The sequence below is a fragment of the Rhipicephalus microplus genome, chromosome 2 (genome assembly GCF_043290135.1).
Source record: "Rhipicephalus microplus isolate Deutch F79 chromosome 2, USDA_Rmic, whole genome shotgun sequence".
NCBI classification, from domain to species: Eukaryota; Metazoa; Arthropoda; class Arachnida; order Ixodida; family Ixodidae; genus Rhipicephalus; species Rhipicephalus microplus.
In genome coordinates this window covers 124,236,636-124,262,438 of record NC_134701.1, presented here as the reverse complement: position 1 = coordinate 124,262,438, position 25,803 = coordinate 124,236,636, and the positions used below count along the sequence as shown (strand labels likewise).

Below are 25,803 nucleotides of genomic sequence, written 5' to 3'. Positions count from 1 at the left end.
TTGATATGTTGGGTTTAACGTCCCAAAACCACTATATGATTATGAGAGACGCCGTAGTGGAGGGCTCCGGAAATTTAGACCACCTGGGGTTCTTTAACGTGCACCAAAATCTGAGCACAAGGGGCTACAACATTTCCGCCTCCATCGGAAATGCAGCCGCCGCAGCCGGGATTCGAACCTGCGCCCTGCGGGTCAGCAGCCGAGTACCTTAGCCACTAGACCACCACGGCGGGGCTGAAGAAGATTGTTATACTAAATGCCCACAATACCAATAATGAAATGGCCAGGAGAGCTGTAAGTCGTAGGCGGATAGATAGATAGATAGATAGATAGATAGATAGATAGATAGATAGATAGATAGATAGATAGATAGATAGATAGATAGATAGATAGATAGATAGATAGATAGATAGATAGATAGATAGATAGATAGATAGATAGATAGATAGATAGATAGATAGATAGATAGATAGATAGATAGATAGATAGATAGATAGATAGATAGATAGATAGATAGATAGATAGATAGATAGATAGATAGATAGATAGATACGCTCAAAGTCGCCGAAGTTCGCTAAGAAATGCTTCGCATATAAAAAGTAATCCACGGACGTAGAACGTGGCACTCTTCTGACCTCGCTTGCAGATCGGGCTGCCATTTTTCTTTCTTATTCGCCGGTGCCCCCCTCTTACTATACAGCCCGCGAACTTCGAAGTATAGTTTCGAGCACCTGCGGATGTCTTGCTGAGGCATCGCAATTTTAACTGCTCTAATATGGGCGCCGCCAATTTAAAGCAAAATAAAAACCCCATTTGAAAATAAAACGCATCAGCATTGACTTTGCTTCTCGTACTCCTTCACCCGACATTCCCAAACGAACACAATGCTATATAAAAGCGCAAAATTCTTTTTTTTCTCGCCACATAGAAGCTTCACCAACGCGGCAGCCTTTTCGACCGAAAGAGCCTTTTCGACCTTTTCGAAGCTTCACCGGCGTGGCAGCCTTTTCGAGCGAAAGAAAGAGCGCCGCGGTGCGGAGAAAAGAGCGGACCATGGCCCCCTCTCGAATAACGTTCTGCGTGCGAATTGGGACGGCCAGAGAGAAACCCGCCGTGCGCCCGCCATCTCGAAGGCCAAGCTCCGGGTAAGGGAAACACGACTCACTTACCGAAATACACGTACGGCATACATCCACAATTAACATAACACACGGTGTTCATGCTCGGGCAAGTCGTTACCACATTGCTTATAGAAAGTATTACAGAACGAAGCCACGTATCCATGCGCAGAGGCGGGTCTCGCGAATGCATACAGCTCCCGACCAAGGAGGATTAAAAAATTGCTGGAGTGGAAATGATTGAGCAAAAGTGAAGCCATTCCCCTGGCAAGATGGCGGCTGTGACGGCCATCTTACTAGGGGCGTGATAAATTATCACCGTTCAGCGATTAAAAACGAAGCGTTTCCCTCGCACGCTCAACGAGTTTAATGTGGGAACTTTTTTGGGTCACATAGTGCTCCAAGTGCGTCTTACAGTCACTAGTTTTCTTTAGTGAGCCTCTAGTTGGAGGCAGAGTTATTTGAATATTCAGTCATCCATACTCCTTTCTGTGTGTTATTTCGTCGGGAACAACTATCTTTTAATATAGAACTAACGTAGCATTTACTTAACATATCAAAGCCACTTGATCTTCAAGTGGCCGCTACCAGAAAAGAGCATGTTTCCGCCATCTTGGCAGTGGCAAAAGGTGGCTTCACTTCTGCTGGCAAGGCATTGCGGGAGCTTCCACTCCAGCAATTTTTCTTTAATCCTTCTTGCTCCCGACCAAGCCAAGACCACGGACAAATAATCACCGCACGGTGAAGATCCTCACAAGTTAGTGAGGAACCTTACGGTAGACCTTTCGTTTTCACCACCAAAACGTCTCCAAAAAATGTCCAACACAGCGATTTTGTCACCGTCTATTCATACTTGTTAAGCCAAGTCAAGCCGATTTTAAGCGGCTATTGGGTGAACCGAGCGTTTTGGTTCGTGCCACCCGGTGGCAGCAGACGCGGCCCTCACTTTTCACATCTCCATGGGCCCAGACACATTCCAATCTGTTGTCGCGGCCACCTAAACGCGAAACCTTCGGCTCTCACTTCAAGGCTGGCTCGTCCCTCTGCACCGAGTGCCGAGTTTATGGTAGGTGTTCTGTGTTGGTTATCGCCGTGGTCGCATGCGCATCGTCGCGCGGGAAACGTCGACATTCTTTCTGTTTATTTAGTTAGAACCTCGACTGCGAGATTGATGAGTTCTATTGGATCACCGTACCGCACGAAAGACCACGGTAAGCTGTGTATTTTGCGTTGACTCTTTTTACCAATTCCTCTATTGTCAGAACTACGCTAGGTTTTCAAAACGGAGCAAAGTAACCGCGTGACATGTGACTGAATAACCTCGATGAGATAGATAATGTGGTTTGTCGCTGTATAAAATGCACATTGTTTTCTGCTGCCGGTCTTCAAGTGTTGTGGCAGTTTTAAAACTATTCTTCGAATTGTGAGCAATGTGTGCGTGCTTGTTTGCGATGTCCCGGGCGTTCAAATAGGTGAAGTGATCCTGATAACGTGAACCAGAATGAATGTTTGCTAGTTTGCAGTTACATACCTGATTAGCTAAATAACTACGATTAAGTTTGAGGTGGATGCGATTCACACAGAAAGGCTGTATAGAGCTGGTGTGTACATGTGTTAAGATAGCGTTAAAGCGTTCTTAACAAACTCGAACGGAACGGCGGTAGTAGCCGGTATCGATAGGGCTTCTGTGTTGATCCTGAAACTGTAACTGCTATGAACGCATCTGAAATGTCAAAACCGTGCACGTACTCACGCTCTGTCGGCCAGGCAGACCAACTAACACCCGCCGTGGACACTAACCCGGCTGTTGGAGAATGCAAGCGTAGCTTCGATACGCTTGTGTTTGTATGCGTATGTAAGAAGAGATGTTAAAGAGCGACGGTATCAGTTGGCGCGTGCATTTCACACGAGGTGCGCACTCTTTGCGTTGCTCCTCTTGCATATTCGTAGTCATTTGTTTCACGTGACTTTGAAAAGAGTCCCGCAGCCAGAAAGGGGGGGGGGGGGGGTCTAGCACCCCCTTGGGAAATTTTGACTAGGGGTTGTTTTACCGAAAATAAACAGTGGAAACAGGTGTTTTTCTTTAGAAAAGTCACGGCCATCAACATCCCTCTCCCCCCCCCCCCCCCCGAATAGAAAAATTCTGGCTACAGGACTGCTGTAGGCACTAACAAAAAGTCAACAAACCTTTAAAACTTGCGAGCTGCTCGTGCTTCTGGAGACGTGGTCGTAGTTAGATACCGGTCATGCTTATATGGTAACGCGTTGTGTAAAAAAAAAAAGGCCCTACCTGCGCATGAAGACAATTACGGTGCCCCCACCGGGTGGTGCCATCGCACTTACTGATAGTTGTGAATGCATTGTGTAAAGTTTACAAGAATTATAGCACAGCCCAGAGCTAGATGTGGAGCTAAGAGGACTACAAAAGCCTTCTGTGTTTTCGTTATCTTTTTAGTTCCTTCTCTCTCTCTCACTCTCTTTTTTTTGGGGGGGGGGTAGTGCCAACTCTCAAAAACAATACGCCAAAAATCTACGCGCCCAAACCTACCGCTTTCAGAACTAAAACTAGAATAATTGGCAAAGTTCTGTTTGGCGTTGCATAAGTCAGTTGTTAAATTTAGGGATCAGTGTTGCCAGACAGCTGCCAGATTTGGCAGAGAAATTTGCCCCCGTAGTTTTGCTTTCCCCATGAGGGCTCTGTGTCGTCCGTGGTGAATTTTGCGAATGCGGGGGCGATGTTGGCCGTTTTAATTAACGGAATGAACGGCACGGAGCAGAAGTCGAGGCACGTTCTGTGCGCAGCTGTGCAAATAAGAGGTCGGTCTCGATCTTGTCTCTAAATTAGGGAATCAATGACGCGTCGTCCGCCATGCATTCGTGGTCGTGAACGCGAAATTTCAGGCACATCCTATTTTACTGTAGACAATCCAGTTATGGCCCCTGCTGAAGGTATGCAAGCACTGGACATGGAACATCCAGTAGCTGTTGCACGGACTCCGCGTACAGCAATTTCAGCCTGCCGATAAACAGGCGAAGTATGCCCAACAGCGATAGAAACAAAAAGTTCGTCTTCATGCAACAAGCTGCATATTAAACAGCACGAAAAGCAGGCTTCCCGTTTGTCACCACCGTGCTGACAATCGTGCACCAGTGGCGTAGCCGGGGGGTGGCACCCCAGGGGCCTTTCTCCCCCCCCCCCCGAAATTTTTTTCGCCATTGCATACAGTGCCATGACAACAGTGACAAAATCTGACCATTTGCTTCCCCCCCCCCACGCACACACTCCCCCAAAAAAATTCCGACTATGCCTCTGTTGTGCAATTAAGTCTTATTAACATTAGCAGTCTTACGTGTCCAAAGTACGTAATGGTTATGATGCACGCCAAAATGATTTAAGTGCTTACGACACTGCACCATCCAGTGTTCTTACGCGTGCATTGAAGTTGCACAGTACACGAATCCCTAGAGATTCGCCGCCGTCTACCTCAACATGGCGCTGCCTGAACAACGTGGCTACGACCCTACGATTCTGTCGTGGTCGTATATCCCGACAAATCCATCAGACGACGGCCCATCCACCATTTCGGCGGAGCAAGCTGACATTTTTCAACTCGTCGAGGGTCGGCATCGCCGCCGAAGAAACGCGGAAGGAGCGTCTGCACTGAAAACTCCTCTCAACAATTCAGCCACTGGAGACGCTCGCGCTCCATCTCCTAAAGCTCCACAAAAGACTTCACCAGTCTCCAAGTGGACGCCGAAACCAACGGTCAGGATGAATCCTGGCGAGTACGTGATCGTGCTCAAGCCACGCATCACAGTAGCCCTCAAGGCAGCGTTTCAACAAGGTGAGCTCGGCGCTGCCATTTCCCAACTCATTGGAAGGCAGCACATGAATGACATCACCATTTCTCCCAATTGGGAGCAAAACATCATCATCTGTGGCACGCAGAATAACGAGGTGGTTCAGAAACTGCTGTCGGACTTTCAAATCAACACCAGCAAAGGACCGCTGCCGCTTCGCGGTCACCTCAAGCTCACCGGTGATGTGTGTCGCGGCGTGATTTCTGTGCACAACCTCGAAACCAGTGCGTCTCTGAAACATAGTGTGCAGTGGCGTGGCGGTGAACTAGTCTATGCGCGCAAGCTGGGGAACTCCAACGTAGCTGTGTTGACTTTCGCGGGAAGGAACGTTCCGAGTTTCGTCCACTATAACGCAGAACTGACTCCCGTCAGGGAGTACAAAAAGACAGTGCCAGCGTGCTACCGCTGTGGTGCACTGGGGCACCGGGCGGATATCTGTCCCAACCCGGTCACCGAAAGATGCAGCCTTTGTGGCCAAAACGTGGGCGCTGGTCCTGAGGGGATGGCCCCCCCCCGAATGCAACCCAACGTGCATAGTTTGCGAGGGTCCGCACCTCACCAGCTCCCGCGAATGCACTGAAAAATTCATCAGGCTTCAGCAACCAGGGTCCAGGACATCGGGGACCCCAACAAAACCAAAGCGCCGGTCAACTGGCAAAGCGCCAATTCCTGGCAAAGCAGCAACGGCAACGCTACCACCTGGCGCGGCGGAATCTCCAGCTTTCGGCGCTCCATCTGGCAACGCTGCACGCAACCAACCCAAGGTAGGCAGTTGGGTGGAGGTCGCCTCCTCTCCCTCCTCTATCTCCTCTCCACCTTCTTCTGCCACAAGCACTACCGAAACACAAAAACTCAGGCATGAGCTCGCCCTTTTGCGATCTCAGAATGAAAAACTAGCCAGCGAACTTGACTCGCTCAGAACCAATCTCACTACTAAGCCCTCGTTGAGCGACGAAGAGGAAAATATAACAGACAGGGAGATTCCTACTACTGTAGAGAGTCGCGTCGCGGCCCTGGAGACCCAGGTGAATGCAATAGAAACACAATTGGCCGACCTCCCCAAAATTATCCACGACACCAACGCACGTCATATGGAGACTGTCATCGCACAGGTGACACAAACAGTAACTCACATTATCCAAAAGTGGATACAAGACAATCCACGCGTCCTCAAGCACGTAGGGCCAATTAGGGACGTTAATCGCCCCTCAAAATTTAACAGAGTGACTCCAGATGAGCCGGACTTTTCTGAAGACTCCAGTACGTCAGCACAGGGTGCTAGTGAACTGAGTAATCTTAACAACACAACCCCACCCTCTATCTCCGAACATGGCCTCCAACCCTAGGTCGCGAGCCAGAGCAACTCAGCCGTTGTTACTAACACAGTTGAACTGCAGAGGTCTCAAGAACCACAAGAAGCGGGCTCATTTCCGCCTCTATCTTGAGACCTTTAAGTTCCTCGTTGCCGTGGTTGCCCTTCAGGAACCCGGCACGGACGTCAAACTCACAAATTACACTACATTTCAACACAACCCGGAGACATGTATACTTGTTCACAAGCAATATACTGCCCAGGAAGTCACACTCCCCACAACACCGCCTTTCCCATACACGATGGTGTCGGTGCTGCCTATAAGGCGATCTGACCCACCTGTTCATATTTTAAACATTTACTGTCCCCCAAAGCTTAAGAACGTCACGTTCAGCGCAACTTTCACACAAGCTATGCAGGTGGCAGGACGGGACCCCCTCCTGATCGTCGGCGACATCAATGCCCCAAGCAGGTTATGGGGTTACCCACGAGAGGACACGCGTGGAAGGAAGCTTGCGGAACTTCTTTCTACACTTGGACTCACCCTCCACACTGATCCCGCCAGCCCAACACGTGTAGGCAACTCTGTTCAACGAGATACTTGCCCGGACCTCACAATTACACGCAACATACGCCATGCCGACTGGCTGAACACACAGGACACTCTCGGTAGTGATCATTGTGTATTAAACACAACCGTGTACATGCGTCCCTTAAAACGCCCACTTACACAAGCTCGTATCCCAGACTGGACAACTTTCCGCACTACTCTACCTATTGTAGACCCTCTCCAGTCGGGATACGACACCTGGTCTAAATCACTGACGTCTACACTGAAACAACACGAACAGCTGATACAGCTCACGGAAACTCAAACGGACGTGGACAACCACCTTCTCCATCTTTGGCAGGCCCGCCGCAGCCTCACCAAACGATGTAAAAAACAGAAACATAACAGACACCTCAAGAAACGCATCCTAGAACTCACGGAGCAAGCTGCGGAATATGCTGCTCAGCTAGCCGACACTAACTGGTTGGACAGGTGCAACACGGCTGCACGCTAGATGTCTGGTCGCAACACGTGGCGCCTGTTTCGCGCTCTCATCGATCCAACACAAACACGCACGGAAACTCAACGTCACTTACATAAGGTCATGCACAACTTTACAGGAACGACAACACAGCTGGCAAACACGCTCACGGACCGATACCTGTGCACCACCAAGGACCCCCGGACGGCCGCATACTCCTACGCAGGCAAAAAGAACACGCAGTTGGACACCCCGTTCCAGCTCCACGACCTCCAGGCGGCCTTACGCAAGATGAAGCGTGGCACTGTACCAGGGCGTGACCAGGTTACGGTCAAACTGTTGGCCAATCTTCCCGACGCAGCCTACGCCACGCTCCTCAAATACATCAATAGCATTTGGGATGGAGAAACTCCTCTCCCTCTTGAATGGAAATCAGCTCTCGTGACCTTCATCCCGAAGGCAGGTAAACCTATTGACGTGGAGAACCTTCGCCCCATCTCCCTCACGTCTTGTGTCGGCAAGCTGATGGAAACGATGGTGCGCGACAGACTCTCCGAGTTTCTAGAAACACAGCACACTTTTGCGGACACCATGTTTGGATTCCGCCCTCAGAAGTCAGCCCAGGATATACTTCTACAGCTCCACCATGACATATTAGATCCTGTTGAATGCCCCCACAATGACAAGGTAGTCCTGGCCTTGGATCTTAAAGGGGCATTCGACCACGTGAAGCATGAGGTAATCCTTGACCACCTCAGTCAGACCAACTGTGGTTATAAAACATTCAATTATGTTAGACAGTTTCTTACAGACCGTCAAGCCTACATACGCATACAAGATGAGGAACATGGGCCTTACGTCATCGGCTCGAGGGGAACTCCTCAAGGCGCGGTCCTCTCTCCCCTCCTATTTAATATAGCCATGCTTCATCTTCCCCCCAAATTGGCTTCTTTACCAGGGATACATCACGCTCTTTACGCGGATGATATCACGATCTGGGCCACGCAAGGTAGCCTGGGTCACATGGAGTCATGCCTGCAAGCAGCAGCGACTGTAGTCGACGACTACGCAACCTACTGCGGACTCCAGTGTGCCCCGGCTAAGTCAGAATTTGTGCACGTACGTCCCTCCCCTCAGGACACAACTCAGCTCCATATCAGTCTTCCCTTGGGACCGATCCGTGAGGCCAAGGAGATCCGCGTCCTTGGCCTCTTCATACACCACCAACGCAAGGCCGACACTACAATAGCCAAACTTCGCACGGTGGGAGACCAGGTGGGCCGTATGGTCCGCCGGGTCTCCAACAAGCGGGGCGGATTACGAAGCAGGGATGCAATGCGGCTTGTCCATGCTTTCGTAACGAGTAGAATACTCTACTCGACTCCCTACTTGCACCTACGCAAACACGAGGATGATCAACTCGAGGTCATCCACCGTAAAGTTATCAAGCGGGCTCTCGACCTCCCTATCACCACGTCCAACCAGAGACTTCTGGCCCTAGGCGTGGTGAATACCTACCGGGAACTTCGAGAAGCCCACCTCGTTAACCAATACACGCGCCTTGCACAGACCCATTCCGGTCGCCGCCTCTTGGACCGAATACACATCAAACACGATTACTATATTGAGGAAAGGGTGAGAGTGCCAGAACCTTGGAGACGTGCCCTCCGGGTCTGACCCCTTCCACGCAACATGTCCAAAGAAAACCACAGTGGTCGCCGCCAGGCGCGCGCGGAAGCGTTACAGCGACACTTTGGTCAAGAGGAACACGTGTGCCACGTGGACGTTGCCGGTCCGCACCATGGGGGGTGGTATACTGCCGCAGTCATACACAACGCAAACACCGTAAACGGGCTCTCTTTCAAAGCCTACAGCGCAACACACGCGGAGGAGATTGCCATCGCTCTGGCTCTCACCTATCCCTCTTCTAAACATATCATCACCGACTCACGAGGGGCCTGTCGGAACTATCAGCTAGTGTGGGCTTCACCGCTTGCTCAGCGCATACTGGAACCTAGCTGCCGATACGTTAATCCAACTCCGCGAAATCTGGTTTGGGCACCCGGTCACCAAGGACTCAGGGGTAATGAACAGGCCGATCAGGCCACCCGCGCACTCTCTTCCCGGGCTATCTCCCTGTCTTTGGAAGCCTACTCGCAATCAGACAATTAGGCCCTTTCATTCAAAGATATTACCAATTACTACAAGGAGAAGCACCGGCGCTATCCAGACCCTTGTAAGGGACTGCATCGCGCTGACGAGCGCCTCCTCTTAAAACTGTTTACCAATACTGTACTGTGCCCGGCGGTGCTAAAACATTTCAATTCATCCTTTGATGGCACGTGCCAGTTCTGTGGTGAGGTGGCTGACACCTTTCACATCGTCTGGGCGTGCCAGTCTAATCCATCTATCCCCCCCAACCCCAATCCCACGAGAGAGGACTGGGAGGCGGCCCTGCTCGGCTGTCAAGACCTGAAGGCCCAAGAGGCTCTGGTTCAACGGGCGCGGGCGGCGTTGCTTGCCAATGGAGCCCCGGAATAGGGGTTCCACCTAGTGCTGTGAGGGTAGGAGGCCAATAAGGCCCCAATCCAATCACCTCTCTGTAACCATTTAATGGTTATTAAATGTTTTCACCACCACCGCCGTCTAAATGCGACAGCTGTGGCCGGAATCCAACCAGCTCTTTTGGGTTAGTACCCAAAATCATGACAACGTAGTCATCGCGGCTGCAGGACTTCTCGTTGGCCACCTTTATTTTCACATCACACAAAAAAAGATCGACATCTTTCCAGGTAGGTGCAATACATGTTTCTATGTGTGAAGAACTACGTCATGTGAGCGCTCGCCACATAAAGTTAAACCAACGTGTTTTCCGAATTCCAGCGCGCATCTTTTTTTTTTTTTGTAAAAACAGACCTTCGAATCGCATGCACGTTAGATTCGGGTGCAGACGTTTAAACTGCCCCTTACCTGTATTTTTTGTTTTGGTATTGGGGTCACGTAATTCAGGTGCGCGTTGGAGTCGGGGGTGCGTTATAATTGGATAAATACTTCAGTGTACCGAATTCATTGTCAGATGAATCTCGTGTAGCTCCCCGAAATCAATAAAACTGACTAGCAAATTACACTTGGAGCATATGCTAAGACAAAACGCAATTAATGTGTAATCAAAATAGCGACGGGGCGAATGTTCAAGAGGTTCACTAAACGCAAAAGAATTCGTGGGAATAACCAGAAAACATTTGGGCGCGACTGCGGAAATAAAATCTTGGGTTCAGACCACGAGACCATGCATGAAGCGTACGAATGTTGTCCCTCTCTGGCGATGAGGTACGGCCACATGTGGCGATTGAGAAACTTCAAATTCTCTGTCACTTTCACGTTCAGTAAAACGTTGTAGCTTAAAGGGGCCTCTTAGCACTTTTTAGCGCGGTCAGAAAAAGTTTCCGATCAGTAATCGAAACTCGTGAGAACACTTCAGCCAAATATTAACAGCTCGTGGCTTGTAACTCGCAACCGATAGTTAGTCATTTAGCAATCGTTCCCTCAGTAAAATGATGGCATAAACTCGCACGACTGTCCACGGTGTTTTGGCAGATTTGAGCAGCGTGAGCATGGCCTCCGATATGGCGGGCGCGCAGCTTGTGCACCCGCCGTCTCGAAGTTCACGTCGTGAGCTGCACAGTTACCGCTACCACCACGGGAAGCCGCCACATGACCGTGCTTGCACTCGCGACCACATAGATTTACTCTACCTTCACGTAATTGCTTAGAAAGTGTGTGGGGGAGAGACCGCAGATGGCGCCATTCCAGGCCACGGTCGGAGGGATGGTTGGGCGCGAGTATTAGTCATTAAAAGTGTTCGCCTTAAATGTGTTGCTGCACCCGATTAAGAAGATCTCATCAGATGGCGCGCGCACTGGACAGCACGACCACGCTCCTGGGTGTGCGACTGGAAGCATGCTGGTTTGGTACAAAGCGGATTTTTCGCGGCTGAGCGTGGCCCGGTAGTGCATGCATCTTCCTCGAGGAGTCATGTGACCTCGTGATGATGCCACAAACTTTGACGATCTGTGACGTCGTGATGACGTCATTGAGCCGTAATGTTTGATCACGTGATCACTTTCGTTCATGTTGACGCAGACGGTCACCTTTCTCGTTTGATGAGCTAAGGCTTTCGCCTTAATATTAGTCTTAAACTCTAACCAGAACCATCGACTGTGACACATATTGCTCCAGCGAATCTCGAAGGCAATGTGAAAAGAAAAACGCCAGGCCTGCGCGGAAGGCGCAACACAGTCACAGCAAAAGCTAGAAGAGTGGCCTTTCAGAGCCTTTTCAAAACACTCATCGGGCAACTACTGCAAGCACACTTGCTTGATACCCACTAGGGCATTAACAACAAATTTTTGGATAGTAGGCCGGCATTCGCTATGCTATTTTTCATTCTTCTGAGAAGTGTGGTATCCGATAAACACTTGCAAGGAAGTTTGTGCCAATCGTTCGTGCAGTGGCTGACGACGATGAGAAATTATGCCTGAAGTGGGTATGTGCCACAGCTTGCGTTCGCTGGTGAGGCAAGGCGGTCTCTGCTGCAACGCCATTGAAGGGCGCCATTGCTGCGTGCTACAGCTTTGCAGGTCCCAACGTTCCTTGTTCCATCTTCAGGCTTGCGGTGAAGTAGCAACCGATTACTTTTATTTTATTAGATCTACCTCTTGTTCCGCAACTGTGTCGAGTGCATTGCTAGGTGCAACTTCATCTTATTTCATGACTGTTTCTTCTCCGGGCCAGAGGCCTACCCTCTGGTCAGCCTCTGTTCTCCTTTAATATCTGCCCCTGGAGTTGTTTCTCCGCAATGGAAACCGTAGCGTTCCTGTCGCTTTGGCGCCGACAACCGGTGGGTTCATTCGTATGAAGAATCCCAAGACAATTCAAACGGAACTTCGTGCGACCACTCCCCACTCTCTACTGATAACAGAGGTTCGTCAGTTTGGACACGGGGGGATACTATGCTGCTCACCAGACAAGGCTTGTATCCAAGACCGTCTGAAGTGCACTACTTTTGCATCAGATCCGGTGAGCTCTTTTATCCCACGTCATCTAGCTTGCTGCAAACGATTGGTTCGGGGGGTAGATGCAAGTCTAAGCCCAGCAGTAGTCTTGGACATCTTTCTCCCGCATGTGTTATTTCTGTTTACCGCTGTACCAAACAGGAGAACAAACAGAAAGTTCCCACTGAAACTGTCATTGCCACATTCGCTGGAACGGATTGCCCTTCGGAGATCAAGGCATGGTCGCTGATCTATAGTGTCGAAGCTTTAGCTCCCCGTCCGTTCCAATGTGCGAAATGCTGGCGCTTTGGACGCAGTACTAAAGGTTGTCGATCGGACACTCGATGCCGCATATGCGGGGCCATATACGGGGCTGGTCATAGTACTGCTGAGTACCAATCAGACAATCAGACATGCTGCTTGTGCAAGGAAAATCTCGCTGCAGACGATCCTAACTGCCCTACAAGATCAAATGAGCTTTAGGTTATTGAAATCATTGAAAGGAGACGATGCTCTCGTAGAGAAGCAATGGCAGAAATTCAAAGCAGGAACAACGGTTATGTCGGCATAGCAGCTCTTCCACCTGTTGCTATAGATGCATCACTTTCTCAGTATATTTCAACTATGGTAGAAAAGGCCGTAGAAAAAGTATTAGAAAACTTTTACTGAATCTGTCCGACTCACTCAATAATATTATAGATTCACAAATGTCGCGCGTATCTGATCGAATAACTAAGCGTATCCAACCCCCTAGTGCCTCAATCAATAAGCCTGCCGAACATCAGTCAGATGCCTCTATCGATAATGAGGCAAGGCCTTCCAGATCTAACACAACTGAGCAGGAAGGTATATCTGATTCAGAATCAATAAGTAGTCGGGATGTAGATATGAATGCTCGTCTTTTGCAGCGCACCAGATCCCCTACTAGCAAATTCAATAATTCTTCTCATCCAAAAATAAAAGAGAGTGTGGAGGAACCTAGGACTAAAGCAGACTTCTTAATAGACAGTATTTTAGGTCAAGCAGCTGCTACTGCTTGTTTATCATCATAGGGTGCCTTAGAGTATTTCAATGAAACTGCCTTTAAATTCTCTCTGCAACTACAGACTTATTATACCTAATTTCTCAACAATCTCCAGACGTCATAATGCTACAAGAAACTTGGCTGTCTGCTGATCAAAACTTCTGTCTAAATAACTATCAGTGCTTTCGACTGGACAGAGACTCGCGTGGTGGAGGATTAATTTTTTTCATCTCATGCAAAGTTTTCCACAAAGCACACTTAGTTTACAAACAAATATCACACGATTATGAAGTATTGGTTATGGAAGTTCACTTTCCCGGATGCGTGCCACTATCTATAGTCAGAAACTATTTTCCAGCTAGAATACAAGATGAAAGAGCCCTTGATGTGACTGAGTTTTTGCAGAAACAGTATACTATTTGCGGGAGACTTCAATTCCCATCACGTGTCGTGGGGATTCCGCACTGATTCATCAGGAAAACGGTTGTGGGACTGGGCTAATCGGAATAACCTTATTTGTTTGAATTCTAGAGTTCCCACATTCCTTCGATTTAATTCGAGGTCCGTTTTAGATCTTAAATTTGCTAGCTCAAATGTGACAATATCGTCTTGAACTGTTCTTGATACCGCTACAAGTAGCGATCACTGCCCTCTGGTATTTGAATTCAGCATTTCTTTAGTGACGGTAGATCGCAGGCTGCAAAGTTTTGTAAACTACTCTAAATTTAAAAGAATATACAGTCAACGTTGTCTTCCTTGCCCAGTATGGAATCAAATATGAAAGCTATGAGCCTTTGTTTCACTCTAAAGTGTACAATTAAAAAATCACAGTTCAGTATATCTTCAACAAAAGGAAAATTCATATCTGCCTTGTGGAATCTGGATTGTTCTAGAGATTATAGACGCCGCAAAGCGTCATGGGAAAAAAACTCCTTACCAACCAATGTCCTACAAATTGGAGAAATTATTTATTTGCTAAACCTACGTTTAAGACAATAGTTTTGTTAGCGAAAGACGATTATGAAGAAAAACGGTATAGCTATCTATCCAAGAGCGGCAACAAGAAAGCTCTATTCAGATTTCTCCGTAATCGTAAAGCTATTACAGCACCGGTAAATATTGACTCAGTTAATTTTTTCTCCAAACAAGTTGGATGATACATTAACTGAAACTGCATTAGGATTAGAGAAGAGATTTACATCAATAATTCAAATAAAGTTTGTAAAACCTTCATTCGGAAATAATTTTATTGAAGTAAGTAGGGATGAACTTGCTCACGTCGTTCGTATTCTGCCAAACACAGGTCCTGGACCAGATGGCGTCACTTCAGGAATGTTAAAAATATTATTCGACATCTCTCCTGAAGACCTTCTTAACGTTGTCAACCATTCACTTGAAAATACTTGGATACCTCCTGGCTGGAGACTTGCAAAAATAATACCGCTTCTTAAAAAACAGGGACTAGGAATGCAGATAAGTAACATTGGACCAATCGCTTTAACATCACATGTAGTTAAGTTAATAGAAAGAATACTTTACATTAGAATTATGAAGTTCATAACAGATAATGCAATACTCAGTGTGTGCCAGATTGGATTTAGATCAGGTTACTCTATATGGTGGGCGCACGTTGATTTAGAGGCTCGTATAAAGCTTGCTCGCCACAGACGACAATATGCGGCCCTAGTAACCCTTTATTTAGCCAAGGCATATGATAGTGTTGAACATGCTATTCTTATCAATGCCGTAAAAGAGCTAACGTTCCCGCAGTGCATAACAAATTGGATTTACGAATTTTCAAAAGACAGAAAATTTTATTGCTTCCAACGAGGTGTTTCCACACCGAAATATAGCCAAACTAGATGTGTTCCTCAGTGCTCTGCTCTATCGCCAGTGCTCTTTAACATTTTGTTAAGTTCAATACCACTGAGTGATAAGGTACAAGTATATGTATATGCAGATGATATTGCGTTTTTTGCATCTGACTGTGATATTCATTTACTACATTCGACTTACAGTTTTATTTGGCAACATTGGAAACCTGGTTTCAGAAAACTCATATGAATCTGAACGTAACCAAAAGTGCTATAATAGTTTTTCTATTGGACGTACCAGTTACTATTTACGTTCAGTACTATCAAGAAATAATTCCCCAAGTTAACTGTACTAAATATCTGGGTGTATTGTACGATCAAAAACTGAGCTGGCGTGATCACATTGAACATATTAAAATTAAGGCTACATGCGCTGTTGGGATGATAGGTAGGCTTGGCCGCCTCCGTTCCGGTCTTCGCAGAGATACGCTGATCATGATTTATCGCATGTACGTTCGTCCGATTCTTGAATTCGGATGTGTACTATTCTATGGTGGACCAGCATACAAAATAAACCCCTTCATTCTCTTAGAGCGGGAAGCTCTTCATAGTTGTTTAGGTGTGCCAAAATTCACAGCAAACAATGTTTTCTATCAAGAAGCTCGGATACCCACTGTTGCTTGCAGATTTCGTATTTTAACAGTAAAAACCTATTTAAAATTTTCTGAATCCACTTTAAGAAGGCGACAGTTTGGATTTTTTGCCGAGCCTGGTGTCTTTTTCAATGAGCATTGGTCCCATGTATATAAACCCCAAGTGCTATTTGTTCAAACACTTCTAGATGCTTTAAATGTTAATATATTCGAGATCACACCATCTGTCAAACCAATCGGCCAAGTGCAAATAAAATTTGACAATATCTTCCCCATGAACGCTAAACATTTGCCCCCTAAATATTTGATTTGCTTACTATAAGAACACCTCTCTCAATTAAGTACTAATTTAGTAATTGCAACGGATGCATCTATGAGTGGCGAGAAGCAGGTGTGGGTATTTTTTCTCTCTCATTATTCTGGTCATTTTCATTACGCCTCCCAGATTATACACCAATATTTGAAGCGGAATTAACGCCCGTTATACTAGCTCTTTGTAAGCATCCTGCGACTTATTCAACAGCTGTGATAGTGACTGACTCGTGTTCCGTGTGCTAATTTTCATCATCGTCATTGGCATCAGCAGTACTATAAACTTTTAAATCATTAATACCAGCAAACATTCGTCTAGTGCGAATGATATGGGTGCCAGGCCATCGTAGTATATTTATAAGTGAGATGGCTGACACACTGGCGCGAACATCCCTTGATCTTCCGATTGTGCCAATCATGCCTCCTACAGCTTATGTAACAGCAGTGAGGTTCAGAAAACTTTCCCTTCTTGAAGACTCATCAAAAATTACGATACCGAATCCAGATTTCACGCAGCTGCACTTCGCATGAAATAATAAATGGTGTTCCACGCGTAAATTGTAAGTCTCTATAACAAAATTATGTTGCCGTATGCAACCTCCTAATTTCTACTTAAAGAGGTCTGGTCTGGTGCCATCCCTTCTGTGCTCAAGCTGTAACGAACTTGAACATATCGACCATTTACTTCTCACATGTCTCACATTTGCTTCTCACATGAAAACCATTTACTTCTCACCATTTACTTCTCACATGAAAAAATTGCTTCGAATTTTCAATAAAAAAACTAGGAATATCACTTACTACGCCTAATATTTAGTCTTTTGGGGCCGCTTCAGTAGGACACAGCGACAGGAACATCTGTGGGGCTCTCTGTGAATTCCGATGTAATACAAGAAGATTACCTTGCTGAGCCATTGATCAGCTCTCAATTTTTACTAGCCAATCTACCATTTAATATTTAGCTGTTACACTGTAATGATTTAACCTTCAGAAGGATTTCATATAACCAATCCACCTCAAATATTCAACAGATTTTATTATTTCACTCCTCCCCCCCCTTTTTTTTACATTGTGCCAAATGAACTTCACAGTCAAAACAAAGTAATGTTATTCCCCTAGTATGGACCTAAAGGTATTGACTAGCATTAACCACCGGCTTCTTGGTCAATTCCCCTTAGTGGGTGAGAGCCACAAAAGAAAAGATCAAGCAAGCAAGCAAGCACAGTTAACAGCTGAACAAGAACAAGCTTTTGTGATAGGTTGGGGGCATTGGACGGCCCACTCGCATTGTGTTACAACTGGTTGTTCTTTCGCTGTTGTAAAACGCTTTATAAGTCGTATTGACGTGATTGCTTTCCCGACATCAAGCCTGTCTAAGGCAAGTTTGCCAACAAGTCACATGCACCAGCCAGCGCAAAGTCTCCGGAAGCGACTGTGGGACGCGGTAAGCGTACCCAAGTGGAAAGCACCAAACGCAACCTGAAACGCCCGGAGCGTCTGTGGCATCGCGTCACGGGCGCTAAGAGTAAAAAAAAAATGCCCGCAGCTTCCCTCGGGGGAACACTGAGGAGGATGCGGAGCATATAATTGGTTAACGGGGTGTTAAAGTGCGACTTACTTGGGTCGATGGCTAAATTGGTTAACGTGGTTGTGAAATGGGGTGTTAAATTGCGACTTACTTGGGTCGATGGCTAAATTGGTTAACGTGGTTGTAGGAGGGGGTGTTAAATGAGTGAACACGTACACACGTATGCGAAAGGGCGGCGCTGGTCGAAGGGACGTCGATCATTGTGTTTGTGGATTCGTTGGAATTCATTTCACCGCGACCTTGGACGTCGACGCGCCGTACAAACCAACCGACGAGCGGCAACTGAGCGAGCGAGCGCCGACCTTGAGTATATATACAGCGCGACGGCGCATGCACTGTCAGCTGTCGAATGTTCGAGAAGGAGGAGAAGCGCAACGGCGCATGCGCGCGCGTCAGCTGCCGATGTTCTCGAAGCGCGACGGCGCATGCGCGCGCGTCAGCTGCCGATGTTCTCGAAGCGTGACGGCGCATGCGCGCTACATTATACAGCTAGCGAATGTTCGTGAAGAGGAAAAGCGCACGCGGAATGTAGAGGAGGAAGGGTGCACAGATGGTGGAGGAGTGAAGCGCGCGCGGTGTGTAGAGGAGGAAGGGATGCACAGATGGTGGAAGAAGGAGGAGGAAGCTTGCAGACGGCGCCGCACTACAAGCCTCGAGTATTAGATGCTCCGCATCTAAAATATGCCCTCGAAACCCATTCGGCGTCATCGTCGCCGTTTCGGGGACAGAATCGAGACGCGTAAGACCCCGGTTTTCCCACTGCACGGTGTACGAGACACGGTAAGCGCAGTATTGTAGTTTCATCCTTGTCATCAACATGGCTAGCATGACTGTGCCTTTACGCATTGGTACGCTGAATGTACGTGGTCTAGGAGCGCGTCGCAAACAGTACCAGTTGAAACACTTGATGCAAGAAAAAGACCTTGACTTGCTCGCGGTCCGGGTGACTAAAGTTAGTACTGAGGACGCGACCGATAGCTTGGTATCAGAATTTTCATTGTGGTACAATGCGTGTGTGAGCCATGCAGTGGGAGCATCAGCCGGATGTATTATTTTTTGTCAAGAACTCGCTTCGTATTGTAGTAGATAAGTTCACCAGGGCTTGATTACATGGGCGTTTCATTTTATGTGACTTTTGTTACGGGAACACTAAATTGAGAGTTATCTGTGCATACGCACCTACAAATTTGAGAGACAGATGTTTGTTTTTCCGTGAAATGCAAGCGTACTTTGAATGTCAGAGATGGGTAATTCCGTCTGGCGACTTCAATTGTGTTCTGGCCCAATAATATTGTACGTATATTGCTAAATTAAGTAATGAAAGCATTGATTTGCATAGAGATAACCTTAATAAGTTCTTTTTGCATGACGTGGCTCTGTTTGCGAAGGGTAATAGTCACCAACACTTCACACATTTTCAAGGCTCTAGTCACGCACGACTAGATCGAGCATATGATTGTTCTGACAATCGGAGCTATGTCAGAGTTTTTATCAGAGCTATGACGTTTATGCTGTTTCCTTCAGTGATCATTGCTTAGTCTCGTTTGAGATAGGTCGTAAGTGCAAAAAAAAGGTTGTATGGGAAACATGGAAACTGAATACTAAGATAATTACGCATGAAGGGTTTGTTGATAAGACAAAGAAGGAAATCGAGATTTTTTTTTTCAAAAACGCAGAAATGAGTGCCACGGAAAAATGGGAACTATTAAAGCAAAGGATAAAAATGATGGCAATAGAGTGTGGTTGTCACTTGCAGTACCAAGCTTGAAAACAGGAACGCGAGCTCCGGGTGGAGCTCAATGGTTTGGTGAAAATTGAAGCAGGAAACCCGGGCTTATTTAAACATCAGCTGCAGGTTGTCAAAAACAGAATTGAATGTCTTGAAGAGGATAAATATAAAGGCGCAATTATGCGCGCAAGAGCTGACAGATACCTTGTGGGTGAAGCCCCTACAAAGCGTGCCCTCTCAGATGAAAAGGCATACGCTCGAGCTCACGGCATATCAGAGATAGAATTGAATGGTAAAGTATTGAGAGAACATAAAGGTATCATGAAAGCTTTTGAAAGCTATTATCAATAATTGTTTGCTTATTGTGAGCCAAAGAAGCCGGGTTTTGCAGATGAGTTCTTGATAGAAATGCTGATGCTTAATGCTGAGGGCACACATTTATTTGACATGTCTATTAGTATACGAGATAATTAGGAGGGCATAAATAATCTTGGCATGGGAAAATCTCCCGGTCCAGATGGTATCAGTGCTGCCTTTTACAAGGAGTTCAATGAGGATATGGCCGCAGCGTTGTACGACGTTTCTTCAGAGTAAGATCGAGGAACTCTGCCTCCATCGTTTAATCGTGCGCACACTGTACCGATTCCTAAAAGAAAAGAGCAACATGTTTTACGCAAAGTGACAGGATACAGGCCAATCACGCTAGCAAAACTAGATTATAAGGTGTTTATGAAAGTTCTGGCTAGGACGTTGCAAGGATTTGTATACAAGTTGGTCGGGCCGCATCAGACTTGCGGCATCAAGCGTAGGAGCATATTCACAAATATTCATGTCGCCAGGAGCATTTGGGAGTATTGTGACGCTGCACTTCTGAAAGGAGCCATGTTACGAATTGCTCTAACCAAGGCTTTCGACATCGTTCCACATAATATACCCTTCACGCTTGCTGAGTACGTTGGCCTTGGTGCGATCATATGTAAAGGTATTAGATTAGCATCCAAAAGTTCAACCACAAATTTAATTGTAAATGGAGAACTCTCACAGCGTATACAAGTACTTTCTTCCGTGTACCAGGGGTGTCCTTTAAAACCTTTGCTTTTTTGCTCTATTTTTAGAACCACTATCGGAAAGTAATTCACCACGCAGGGGTTAAAGGTTTCAGGTTGCAGTCATGTGAAGGGCGTGTTTTGGCAAACGCTGGCGATATTGCCATTTTTTTATGTTGATAGAGAGTCGCTTCGTTATTGGGAATCACTGAAAGGTTTTGTGACACGAGTGGAAGCTTAATGAACAAAGAAAGAAGGCATTGTTTTGTGGCATGGTAATTGGGACCTAACGCCCAGTTCCTTTGGAAGTATTCAGTGGCTCACAACACCAAGTCGTTACATAGGGGCACCATTGGACAGGTATCAAGGCAGTGAAGCGTTTTGGCATGAAAGGGTGGAAGAACTGCGTGCGACAGCCGAAGGATTGGGTGGTCGTGACTTATCAGTTTTTTCTTGGTCAGCTGTATGTAACGCGTTTCTGGCTGCTAAACTTATGTACCTTTTACAAGTATTCAGTTGTACGCGTAAAAGAATTAATAAAATCCACAGGATATTCGCCACGATCATCTAGAGCTCTACGTGGGAGCGAACATCTAGAACGAACTTGTTTCGGCGTTTTAAGCAAGGAGGGCTATCTTTGTGCCATATGTTTCTTAACCAGTAATATCACGTTTCCTGCAAATAAGGGACCAGAGAGACGCTTTTTTGTGTTCTTTATTTCAAACAACGCTATTACACCGCATGCCTCACTTCTTTTTATCTTCAGACAGAGGAGAACGACACACCTTGTCACCGTTCTTGCGCGAAGTTGTGTTGTCATATCGTTTCTTAAGGGCCAGGCTTTCGAAATATTACCTAACTAAAGTGAAAAGGAAGCGCCTTATGAAAGACTTCATAGAGGATGTTTTTCCTGTGCGTCTTTACTGTTCAAACTATAAAAAATCATATAGACAAGACGTACTAAAGCGAGTGAAAAACATGTGGACACCACCCAATGTTTAAACATTCTCTTTCAAGCTTCATACGGGAACCTTGCAAGTGAAAATGTGGCTTGAAGAGAGAGGGATGTATGTACCATGTGGAAGCAGCTATCTCCTGTGTAAAAAAACTGAGATCATTGAACATGTATTTATTGATTGTAAGAATGCTATTTTCTTTTGCGACATTTTACAAAGGGCTTTAAAGCATATTTACCTCTTACTCCACAAGGAATCCGTTTTTTGCCTTGTGATAGTTCTGTGCAACACTTGGACATTATTTTCTTACTTGGTCATCATTCGGTTTGGCGAAGTATGTTATTGTCCAGACACTGTGATGTAAGAGTTCTATTTGTTCGTGAGTGTTTCTGAGTGTATCAAGGTGCGAGATGTGTGTAAGACTACCGACTGCGTTGAAGATTTACTATCTTTGTTTGATGCGTTAACACACAAGAAATGCGTCTCATGTGTGATTGTCAGATTAACTTGACCTGTTGTCAAGAATACAATAAGAGGGGAAAAACGAGCGTAGCTCAGTGGCAGAATACTGGGCTTGCACCCAGCGGACCCGGGTTCAAGCCTTACTGTGTCAATGGTGCGATGTGGTTACGGACACCGGCGGTGGCAGCAGCGGCGGTGGACAACTGCGCTTGACCCGAGTTGTATAATCTCATAACAACATTAGTTCTAAAAGAGGCGCGTGGTTGAGATCTGCTCCGCCAGGATCCCAGCTCTCGTTATCTTTCAGTGAAATTAAGTAATTTTTGTTAGTCATTATGGTCGTACGTGTGTTCTGATATCATCATATCCAATAGGCATTGGATCTTACGGCATCGTTTAGCTGTCTAAATAAGAGCTTATTTTCCCCGCCCCTTCGCACTTAAGGGGATAATTTTGAGCGCAGAAACAAAAACTTTCTCAAAAGCGAGACAGACAAAATGTGACAAGAAGCACCCGTCTATAGTTTATCTCGTTTCGTGAATGTCTTGTTTTTGCGCTCAAAAACTGTCTATTAGCTATGCACAATTTTGCCTAATTTCATGTTTTGTTATGCCTTTTATATCATTACGGTTTCTATTCCAAGAATACCTTTATTACAACGACCGCAGAGCCGGAAAGAAGTTCTCGCCCGAATATGCTTGGAAGAAAAAACAGTGCTCTCACCACAGGTCGGCAAAAGCTATAGAACTCACTCACGCTCAGTCATAAAATATATTCTGAGCTTCGGACTCACTCGGACTCGGACTACCTGAAATTTTTCTGAGCCGAACTCACTCGGGCTTGCGCTCACAAAAATCTTATTCAGCCGGACTCACTCAGACTCAAGCTCATCAAAACATTACTCGACCGCACTCACTCAGCCTACTCACGGCTCGACCTGAGTCCGAGTGGGTCAACTCATGAGTGAGTTCTCCGACCTATGGCTGTCACACGCTACACGCGCCCGTAGAGACCCATGCTCGTGTCGCGGACACTTGCTGAGCGTTGCGCTCAGAAACGGGACGCTATAGCGTAATCTAGCGCCGTTTACATCTCTTTAGGCTTCGTTTCTCGGTGGACGTTTCAACCATGCCACTAAGTAAGTTTGCGCGAGTGGCATTGGCTGTTGATGATGAATTGTGGCATAATGACCACTGTGTAATATAGCGAGGTATACCCACAATGCGTCCGTACTACAATGCGCATACCTATAGCAGTTGCACACTTTGTTGACGCCTTTGGGGATTAATAATTATGTCCCAGGGCTTTGCAACGGGTGTAGCTTTGAACCAGTGGTCTCAAACACGCTGCCCACGAGGCTCTCGGCTGCTGCCCCCGCCTCGCACGTCACAATCTTGGCCACACATTTCTCATTTTCTGATTGTTGTATATAGGAAAGAAGATGAGGTATGAGTGCGTGGTATTAGGAAATAAAAAGGATGATGTTAAAGCATCGGACGCATCGTTCCTGTATATTCTAAATGCAACATATTGGCCACGAGATTTCAACCCATGCAAGAACAACGTTCCTGCTGATTTCTGCTGCATCATCACAATGAGCCTTTTGGGATTACCACCACCTTTCCTGCCTTCGCCTGGTCGTCCGGCTGTCCCATGGGACCAGTGGAAGCAGGCCTTTCAGACGTACGTGGTGGCTTCTGGAGCTTCAGATCTCTAGCCGACCACCAGAAAGCGATCCTGCTCACCTGTCCTGGCATTAGGGGCAGCGGCTTTTTTTCACATTGAAGCCAATGGGCTTGCAGTCGGGCTATGCTACCGCTGCACTTCCCAGCTCTTCGAGTACAGCTGACACTGGCTCGACAAACGATGTGTATATGATTCTAAAATTGCATTGCTTTCGGACCATTTCAACCGTTCAGTCAATATCATCGTGGCTCGACAACGGTTCAGTCCCCGTGCTCAGCATGTAGGTAAGACAGTGGATGAATACATCACTGATTTGCGAATTCTCATCACTGCTTGTTAATTTGGAAGTCTCGCTGATGAAATATTACGTGATCAGCTCGTCTCGAAGACTACGAATCGTCAGTTACGTGAGCGTTTACATTTTGAAGGCTCCTCACTGACGATCTCACGAGCTATTACATTCGCTAACCAGTACGAACAAACCGTGAGCCAAGTTAAAGAATTTTGCGATGACGCTTCAGTTTGCCACGTTGAAAAGGCGCAAAGCTCTTCTTTGCCTCCAGAACAAAGAAAGCAATGCACATGTTGTGCTAAATGCAAAGCAAGGGGTTATACTGTACAAGGCACCGCCAACTTTCAAGCTTGTTATCTTTGAGGGGTGGCTGATCACCTTGCAAATAATCCTGCATGTAAAGCTTGCCGGCACAGATGTCGTCGCTGCGAGAAGATTGGGCAGTTAGACGTTATGTGCAGGTCGTCTGGATACTCTGTGAAAGTTTGAGAAGTTGATGACGATGACGACACTAGCTTTCAGTGAAGCGGCAAAACAGTTTGTGTGGTCAAGGGACACAAGCATGGCATTTACGCATCCAACGCAGTGAAAGGTCACGCTATCTTGTTTCTAGTTGATACTCAATCTTCTTTCCCTATTTTGGCTGAAGAACTCTATCGTCCGTTTTTTGCAAGCACTTGACCTCTGAAGTCGAACTCAGTGCAGCTTTTTGACTACTACAAGTCCAAAATAAGAGTTCGAGGATGTTTTGTCGATTCAGCTGCGTTTCAAGACAGAACTGCTTCTATTTTGATGTATTTTGTATCTAAAGGCACCACTGTATTGGACTTAGACGCCATTGCGCCACTACAGATGAAAATTGAAGGTAAATCACTTCAGTGCCTTGCATTGTCCTCCAGCACTCCTATATACATTGCCAACTGAGTTGTTCAGAGTATGAGCATCTCTTTGACTAACAGCTCGGACTTGCCAAAGGATTCAAACACAAAGTTAAGGTTCGTGAGTCCATTCCATTGCCACCACCACCATTGCCAGCAAATTACGACGGCTGCCATTTACCCTACGTGAGCAGGTGTCACCTGAGCTGCAGAAACTTGAAGCTCCAGGCACAATCGAGCCCGTCGATGCCTCTCAGTGGTTTTCCTATAGTGGTTATTCAGAAAAAGGATGGCTCAATACGAATAGGTGTTGATCTGCGACAGCCTAATAAAGCTATAATTGTGTATAGCTTTCCACTACCACGCCCCACCGCGGTAGTCTAGTGGCTAAGGTACTCGGCTGCTGACGCGCAGGTCACGATATTTAATCCCGGCTGCGGCGACTGCATTCCCGATGAAGGCGGAAATGATGTAGGCTCGTATTCTCAGATGTGGGCGCACGTAAAAGAACCACAGGTGGTTGAAATTAAATTTCTGGAGCCCTCCACTACGGTGTCTCTCAATTATATGGTGATTTTGGGATGTTAAACCCCACATACCAATAATCAAGCTTTCCACTACCACAGACAGATGAGCTGTTGCACAGCTTAGTTGGCGCTAAGCGATTCTCGAAGCTGGATTTGGCGTATGCTTACCGTCAACTTAACCCTTTTGGCACTGGCGGTGTTAATTGACACCACCGCACAACATTTCCCCTAGTACCTCGGAAACGTAACCAAAACTACTCAATCTTGAGAGCATAGTTCTTCAATTATTCCCACTGCAATTGACACCAATATTGCGGCACGTTTGTGGAGGTAGCAGCCACAAAGAAGAAGCGCGACCGAAGTGTTCCGTGAAGCCGAGGCGCGTAAGTTGAGGCGGTTAAGCGCCATTTTCGGGACGACGTACTGAAGCTGTTTCAGTGAGTATTCGGATGAAAAGTAA

General features: G+C 46.6%; 1 protein-coding gene across 1 annotated transcript in view; it reads left to right on the top strand.

Annotated features, from left to right (window-relative positions):
- The first annotated feature begins 2,044 nt into the window (after window positions 1–2,044).
- LOC142785977 (uncharacterized) overlaps window positions 2,045–25,803 on the top strand; it is a 71,763-nt gene continuing 48,004 nt past the window's right edge. The window contains exon 1 of the mRNA XM_075883908.1: window positions 2,045–2,184. The gene's annotated coding sequence lies outside the window, so the exon portion shown is untranslated. The remainder of the gene's footprint in view (window positions 2,185–25,803) is intronic.